Raw genomic sequence first — 9,285 nt, 5'->3', positions numbered from 1 at the left:
TTGGTGTTTGGGTGTGGTCTGTGCCTATTCCAGGGTCCAGATGGGGGACATTGCACAGTAAGTGGGCCCCTTCAACAACAAGTCTACCATAGACTGTGTGTCCAGACCCCATGCTCAGAGCTTTGCATCCCTTTCCTTATTCATCTTTATGAAGTTCTTGCTAATGCACTATCTACAGGTGTCTAAACGACTGGCAGAATGCTAAAGGAGGTTACTGTGAATTTTTAGTATGTATTTTTTGTTGTTATTTGTGTTTTTAAATATTAGCCTATTGCTTTCTTAGAATATGTTATCTAGTGGCTTTGACTTATGGTGTATTCTGTAGTTGCAAAATCAAGCTGTAGACTGGCTGCCTGTTTTTAAAAGGTGGTTGCAGGCTGATGCCAACAAGAGTCATAATGAAAGGCACCAACATTTCACCCAGCTCTCTGTCAGTTGAACACTGGAGCTGGATAGTAATGTATCCCTTTGCAGATCAGGGGACTCTTCCACACAGCTGGCAAATGGTGAAATCAACGCCAAATTGGTGACACTCCAAATTGCTGGTTGCTTGGCTTCTCTTCAGAGCTGTGTGTGGTAGCACGTGAGCACACCGAAGGGTATGGAGCTGTGTGGGTAGGGGGAGAGGACACGGGGATGCCTTTCAGAAGCAACTCTAACTGACCTTTAGAGGACTGGATTCCTCCTTTTCCACAAGCCACCTATGTCTTGTGTTTATGATGCAGCTAAGAGTCGCTACAGCAGCAACAAAGCCTTGAGGTAGGTAAGCCTGGTTGGAGGCCAATACTTGAAGATGTTTTATCAGCAGGCCCATTCACCCAGTCCCTGCTTCTTCTGGGAATTGTCTCTCTCCTCTGGAGACTCCCACAGAAGATGTAGCATATGATCCAGTGACCAGCAATGATTATCCAGGGTTAGACCCCCGTGCTCGGCTGGGCCAGCCACTGCTGCTTCACTAAAGATGCAGGCATGGAAGTACCAGCTGTGGTGGGCGCTGCAGGTGTCCTGGGAAGAGGAAAATGTCCACCTGCAGCAGGAAAGGGGTGATATATCTGCTTAAAGGCATAGAGGTCCAGGGCAGTGGCCTTCCAGGTACAGGTGACATCTGTTTCTGAGGCTCCTGGGTCCTTGTCCTGGTGCTCAGTGTGATTATGCATGAAAAAAATAATATCATAGAGCAAAGCTTTGTTTTTGCTTAAATTTATTTAGTAGGCTTCTGTTATTGGAAAGAGGTCTTGACCTGGTGTGTTTGTGGCCCAGGTCCAGGTAGGACTGAAAAGGTGGGACATGCAAGTGTAGTGGTGATGCTGGTCGGGGTAAAGAATCAGAGAAAATAACTGGTTTTTCCGTTTCTGCAAAACACTGAAAAACTGAAGACTCAGTGCACAGTGCTAGGCGTGATCTAATGATGTAGCTGTTTCGGTGGCAAGAGGGGAGCTCACCCTAGCTCCGTCCCCAGTGACTACAAGGGTGGAGTGGATGTGGTGGGTATCATCAGGAGGATGGAGGATCCGGAAGCCGCATCCGATTTCTGGAAGGAGTACATGATGGGGACAGGGAACCACGGACATCAGAGGTACAGAATGTGTGAGCACACCCTATGGAAAATCCCCTGGAAGAGAGCCCGAGTGCCTCAGGGTTGATCCCTGAGGTCTGTGCCTGCAGGCATGAGCTGAGCAGGCCAGATATGGAACCACCAGAACCACCTTGTTGGATGGGCGCACTCCTGGAAAAAGGCCACTTTTGATTGTAAATCTTTGTCTCTCTGCTTGTGACTCTGTCCTTTTGAAATGTCCCTGTATAATCCTTCTAAGGATGCTCCATGACTCAGTGCCTGTGGTCACGCCCTTCTCGGTGGCTCGGTCCTGTGCCCACACTCTTCCCTGTAGTGGTAGTTTGTCTCATTGGGGATGAGTTCTGGACCTCTACTTTTTGTGTAAACAATAGGGCCTTATGATATTTAACATGGATTGTCAACTCGACAGGACCTAAAACCACCTTACATGTGTGGTGTACCTGTGAGGGATTGTTGGTTTCTGGACATGCCTCTGACAGGTTATCTAGATGAGGTTAATTGATGTGGGAAAACTCATTCTAACTGTGGGCAACAATGCTCCATGACTCAATAAAGAGGAGGAAGTGAGCACCAGCCCCCCCTTTGCTTACTGACTGGTTGGAATGTGAGCAGGTGCCTCAAGGCTCTGTGGCTGGGACTTCCCTTCCAAGGTAGACTATACTGGCGAACCATGAGCCCAAACAAGCCCTTCTGTACATTGCCTTTGTCAGATCTCCTGTCGCTAGAGATACACAGATAACTGGTAAACAGAACAGCTGGGTCATCACTCCAGCCTACCTTTTCCTAAAACCAGTGATGATTCTGCACGACTCTGACTCCCCAGGAGAAGACAGGGGTGTCGCAGTCAAGCACCATCACTGATAACAGAACACTTTCACTGAACTAAAGGAAGAGCCCAGGGAGAGAATCAGGTGGGATTCTTAGTCCCCTTTTACCACATTAGCTTTACAATAAGAGAGAAGGCCTGGGCAACAGCTCGGTAACAGCTCGTTGGGTGAGAGCAAATGGCTGCTCTTCCAGAAGACACAGGGTCAATTCCCAGAATCCACAGGATCCCAGCTCATCATCATCTGTAAGTGCAGTTCCAGGGCATCTGACCCTCTCTTCTGGGCTCCATGGGTACCAGGCACACACACGGTGCACAGACATACATGAAAGTAGAACACCCATATGCATAAAATAAAGATAAATAAATCTTTGCAGAATAAAATAAGAGAGAGATTACTTTGCAGAAAGTGGCTGAGAAATGGTCTGCTAGACAAAGGAGGGGGTGGGGTGGGGCATCCTCTCTAGGTAGTAGGTATACTTATCTAAAGAATATTTAGATTTCTTCTTCCAGAGAGGCTTCTCACTCCTTAGCGTAATACTTCTATGACCCATGAACAGAGAATTTCCTCCTGTGTGGTCCAAGCTCAACCTGGCAATCTGTGGCAGGTTGTAATTGTGAGAAATTGAAAGTTTATACATCATTTCACATGCTTTATATCTGAATAAGAGAGAAATATTCTGAGTGTCGCTGTGCTCCACTGAATCTTTGCACGTGGTGACCTCACCTCGGCGTGTTTACTCAAAGCATCATAAGCAATTAATGATTCACCCACCCACCCCCCCGGAGAACATTACCTGGGGCTCGGGCAAGGCATCATGCAAGCACAGAAAAACCTTATTAGTTTGTAGGGAAGGGGTGATAAGATTTCAAGCCTAGCCTTGCCCTGGCGGGCCACTCATTCTTGGGGAAGCTGCATGCAGTTCAGATTGCAGTAGCAAAGAGGCTTTTGCTCGCTGTTCACATTAATCTTTTAAGCGGAAATGAAGCTGCCTAGAAACACGTGGGTCTCCAAATGGAGGGATAACAGTGGAGATCAAATGTGGCACACCACCTGTAGGCCTCTCAGGGAATCTTCCTCCAGGGCCCGAGTCAGTGGAGCTGGGCAGACAGCTTTGTTTGTCTCTGGGAAGCAACTCATCAGAAGAGGACAAGACATGCATCTCTGATTGACAGGCTGTTAGAGGTTTAAAATGTTTGCCTGGAGTGACCTTAGGGAAAAGCACCATCCTCTCTGGCTTAATGCGAATTAAATTTTTCGATTACTCCAGAGGAAGGCAAAGCAGAGGCTCCAAGCATGCTTATTTGTGGGGAGGAAAATGAAATTAAACACTCCAGCAGCAGGGAGCCGAGTGGCTCACTGATCCCAGGGCATCAGCCCTTGCCACTCAATGGCAGGGAGAATTTGATTTGAGGGGAACAGATATTTTAGCAGGAGTGCCCTGAATCCATCTCCACATGTTTTGATTCTGAGAGAATAACTATACTAATTTGTATAACCTAGGGAAGAAATGAAGCATTTCCATATTTTTGTTTCCTCCTTGAAGGGAGAGTACTTCAGATGCGTTGAGTAATCAAATGAGAATTCAACACAGGAGTGTGTGGCCCTCTTTAGGTTAGCTTTTGTGGTTTGCCATATGCATGGGTGTGAAGCATCCCCTCCCTGGGATGCTCAGTGAGCAACTTGAGGAGTCTGAGAAAGGAAGAAAGTATCACGATTTTCGTGAAAGTGAAAATTAAGTGCTCTTTTTCTTCTGCTTGAAAGAAAGGGAGTGTGTGTGTGTGTGTGTGTGTGTGTGTGTGTGTGAGCATGTATGTTTTTTGGGGGGAGTGTGGGCAAGCAGTCAATTCTATACCAGAAAGACCAGCCTGCTACAGGTGTATCTGAGGTGTAGAATCAAAGGTCTGGGGATGTGAATCAATGGTAGAGCACTTGCCTATAACAGAGTTATTGGGTGGGTGTGATCCTTAACAATGGAAAAGAATACCAAGTTGTCATGAGTTTGAAGTAACTTGGACATAGGTGTTCTTGGCTCAGAGACACTCCATTGGTTTTGTTTCATTTACAGAAAGCCTGACCTTGAGACTTCTGAATGTTCTCTATAGCCAATGGTTGGAGGCGAATGTGCTTGTGTACTGAGGGCTTCCAGCACCAAGCACACGTTCTCCCATGGGTCTCTTCTCCAACAGGCTGTTTGGAAATTTAACACAGCAGCAAACCACGAAAAGATGAACTATGTAGTCAAAACAGACATCCTGAATATTCCCAAGATGCTTTGTACACACAATGGATATAAGCAGGATTTCACTGTGACATTTTCTGTTTGTAGCTAGTATGTCTTCACTATGCGCCCCCCCCCCCATCTTAGTCTCTTGGTTCCACTGGTGAATGCTCTATTCTCTAATATTTCTACTTTCTTTCCTTTGAGACTTTCTATTTATGTGAGGAAAGATATGGTGCTTGTTTTTCCATGTCTGGCTTATCCCTCTAATACGTGATCTTTGGTTCCATCCATTTCTCTGCCAGTGACATGAGTTCCTTCTCAATGGCTAGATGATGCTGCATTGTGTAGATAGTCCACATTTTCTTTATCCATTCATCTATTGATGGGCTGTCTCCATTTTATTTGTTTGGAGGATTTTTGTGACTTTTGTCAGAACTATGGGGTGGGCTAGAATTCACCCCATAGTCCAGTCAGCTGATTGTTTACACTGTTGGTGGAAATGGATGAAGATTAGTATAACCATGATGCAGATTGGTATGGAGGTTCCTCAAACACTCCTGCTTTTTAATAAAAAATAATAATTACCAATAATAAAAGCAGCAGCTTCCATTGCTGATTAGGACTTAGGAAAGTATATAAGTTCCATGCTAGCCTGATCTATATATCAAGTTCCAAAGATATATATAGAGAATCCCAGACAAAAACAGAAAAAAAGTATCTATGATTTAGGTGGTATATCTGGATGTATAAGCTCTGTTTTTCAGTCGCCAAGAAGGATGTTCCAAGATTGAGAGGAATGCACAAGATCCTGAAGCCTTTACTCCACCAGCCATTGTTGTGATTCTTGATTGTCTCACATTTGCTTGAGGATATGGGGTGTAAAGCATGGCTTCTGAAGGAAGACTCCCATATCAGGGAAGGGTTTGGGGTATAATTGTTTATACTGTTTAGCTTGTTAAATAACTTTTGTGAAATCCCATCTCTGAAACAAATTTTGAAATAGGAACCAGGCTCTCTGTAGTTTTTTAGAGTGTGCTAGGAAATGAGTGTTCCCATGAGGAGGATCGAAGGTGGTGGCATGTGCTAAGTCCTGATCATCTACAGTGTGCAGGATGGCAGGCAGGCAGAAACCTTGAGTTCTCACAACTCTATTCAGTAGTTTTCTGAGTGTCTGTGTTACAAGTGTCTAATTGGAAGCTCATAGATGTCACATTTATCTCCATGTAGACTTACATTGTGCTTAGAGATCATGTCTCAGTCTAGTCTCTATTGCTGTAACAGAGGCTGAGTAATATATAGAAAAATGAGGTTAGCTCACCGTTTTGCAGACTTAAGGACCAAGATGGGGTAGCCTTCTCAGTTTGTCTGTACTTGGGGCCTCATGTTGAATGACATCCCTTGGAGAGTCAGGAAGCCAAGGAATCGAAGGCTCTGTACTCTTCTTTGATAGCAGGTCAACCTCATAGAAATGACATGGGGAGTCCATGAAAACCATCTTAAAGTCTTCCAAAGGCCGTGCTGCCATTGGCATGACCGTTTTCACCGGCTTCCACTTCTTGCAGGCTCCACCCCTCCCCTGCATTGAGGATTGATCCTCCAACACATGAAGCAAACCATATCCAATCCAGAGCGAATGATAAAGGACACTGTTTCCCAATATTAACACTTAGTGTGTGATGCTGTCACCACCCTCCTTAAGATTAAATGAGGTAACAAAGATGAAGGTCAAAGAGAAGAAGAGGAAGAGAAGAAAGAACACACCGGAGAAGGCAATAGAAAAAGTTCGAGGAGGAGGAAAAGAAGGAGGAGGACATGGTGGACAAGGTAAATATGGTTCACGTGTGCCTGGACTGTGGAGCACAGAGAAAGCCCCGAGTACGTGAGTCCTTAATGCGTGTGTGCTGTTGATGTGAATATGGTCATATCAAGGGCCCCAAAGTCTCAGCCCCATGGGAACAAGTCAAAGCCTTCCCTCCTGCTCTAAGTGTGATGTTGATGGTGCATGTAGGGAATGTTCACCAGAGCCTTTTCCCCCACAGGCTGAAGACAGCGCCCCTATAGGAGACGGCTCCTACTGAGATCAGCTAAACCTGCCTCCTTGTTCACTGCATACCATGCACCCTGCCTCCTTCTCTATTTGTGTGTAATTACTGCACTTCCTAGTTCTGCTATGTGCAGTAACCTCATCTCTCTGTTCAACTGTATACAGTAACCGTGCTGAGCTTCCGGTGGCTGAGGCTTCTCCATTAGAGAACCCAGCCTACCCAAACCCAGTTTTCTTGTACATGTATCTGTATGTCTGCCTTTTCTTCATCCTTTGCTCCCCCAGTCAGGTCTATCCCTAGAACCTTGGAGGACATGACATTAGATCCTCTGCATTTTCTCTGACAATTGCAAGCATGTTTCAAGAAAAAGCTAGGCATTTTATGTATAAATATATAATCTTTTGAAGTACAAAACCATCAGCAAGGACAACAGAACCTTGCTTTTCTTTTCTAACCTGCACCCCCACACCTTTTCTTAAGACAGAAGAAACATACCCTGTATCCCAGGTTGGTTTGTATTTACTATGTAGCCCAGGCTGGCCTCAAACTCCTCCTTAGTCTCTTAAGCTCTGTGATGACTTTTAGGAGCCATCTCAGCCAGCTTCTACCCCTTGCCTTTTAAATAAGTATGATAGGTGGAGAGACTTATCCAATATCACCCAAGATATGAGTGATGGAGCATGCTTGGAATCTATGGAAATCCTGTAGGAGTCTACAGTCCTAAAAAGAAGAAAAGGAGGAGGAGGAGGGGAAGGAGGAAGAGGAGGAGGAAAAATAGGAGGAGGAGGAAAAATAGGAGGAGGAGATTCAACAAAAATTTCAAACACCAAGATATTTTGAATAATTGAGCAGAAACTTTTGTACAAATAGAGAGGGAGAGAGGGGGGGCAACTAGGAAGTCCCATAATCTCCAAAGAAAGTTAGCGACTAATTCAGGGTTAGCAAGGAACTTTTTTTTTTTTTTTTTTTTTTGGAGGAATACTCCTTACATTATAAACCCAGATCTTTGACAAAAGAGACATTCTCTCTCCACTGCTGATGGAGTAAGTTAAAAAAAAAATCTATATTCAGCAGTAGGGAGGCAGAAGCTTTGTGGAAAGTACTGTAACAGTGTGCTCTGAACGAGCCATCTCCATCAGTTATGAGAAGGGACACCGTGAGCAGGGAGACATGGGTCAAGATCCCTCCTTACACCTGCATGCTAGGGGCCCTGGTATTCCAGAGTGCTCCTGATGAGTGTGCTCAAGGGGTGGCTAGTGAAGACAGTGGGCTTAGTGGGGACTGAAACCTCCCTCAAAGAATTTGAAAGAAGGAAGGCCTTGCAGTATTTTGTCTGGAAATAGACAACTGAGGGACACTGGAAGCCATCTGGATCATGTGACAGACTCCTGTTCTGTTTTTTTTTTTTTTGTTGTTGTTGTTTTTTGTTTTTTCCTGGCTGAAAAATCTGTTGATAAAAATGACAGAAATAGACAAGCTTTGGTTCCTTTGGGGAACCTTTTATGGAGGGAAGCTCTACTTAACACAGGATCCTTTCCTTGAGGCCAAAGTGGCCCGTTGGCAGGGTGAATGTACCTGGATACTGTACAGAGGATGCCTGAATGGAGTGATTAACTTGTGTGGACAACTACACTTGCATGTCCACACATGAGCACACAATTATATAATGCAGTCTGTCCTTTCAGCCCCACCCCAGGCCATCCTGTTTCCTCTGTGCACATCTTAGTATGCTTCCAAACTGCTCCTTCCACGAAACACTCACCATATTTTCTTTTAAATCTAAGCATACTAATCTTATTCCTTGGTTGAATAATCCACAGGTTTCAAGCATCTATAAAGACTACACTGCCAGTACCTGGTCTTCTGTCCCTATCCTTTCCTTTCTAACACTTAGGTCCACAGCTTCATTTTCCCATGAGTGGTAAAGCTTTCTTCCCCTTCCCTAACATATGTTTCTCTCTTTGAAACCCCTTCAGCCCTTCAACCCACCTAAGAATTCATAGGGCAGCCTTTCTGATGGGGCCAATGGAATTTACCAGAGCTTCCTTCAGATGATGCCTATACTGCACACTGCTCTCTCTCCCTCTCCCTCTTTCCCTCCCTCTCTCCCTCCTTCCATCCCTCCCTCTCCCTCTTTCCTGCTCCCTCTCTTTTGCATTTTAGGCACCCATTGACCCACCTGTGCCTAATGCAAAGTGCTGGGGAGATGGCTTGATATGAACACATAAGGACTTCAGTTCAGATACCAGCACTCACATCCTGGCACAGCCACATGCAGCTGGAGCCCCAGCACTAGGGGAAGAGGTGTATACAGGAGGACAGAGGAAACCGGCCAGCTCTAGGTTCATTGAGAGACCTTGTCTTAAGAGCATACAGTGGAGAATGATGGAATCTATTGGGCATTGTCCTTTGACCTCAGCATACACATGTGTGCAGGCCTACTTATACAGGAGTCCACACACAGACAGGCACACATGCACACATGTGCACGCACATATGCATACACCACACACATACCACACTACATACCACATACCACATGCACACACACACACACACACACACACACACACACACACACACACACTGAGAGAGAGAGAGAGAGAGAGAGAG

The sequence above is a fragment of the Mus pahari genome, chromosome 3, assembly GCF_900095145.1.
Source record: "Mus pahari chromosome 3, PAHARI_EIJ_v1.1, whole genome shotgun sequence".
NCBI lineage: Eukaryota > Metazoa > Chordata > Mammalia > Rodentia > Muridae > Mus > Mus pahari.
This window is presented reverse-complemented; position numbering follows the sequence as displayed.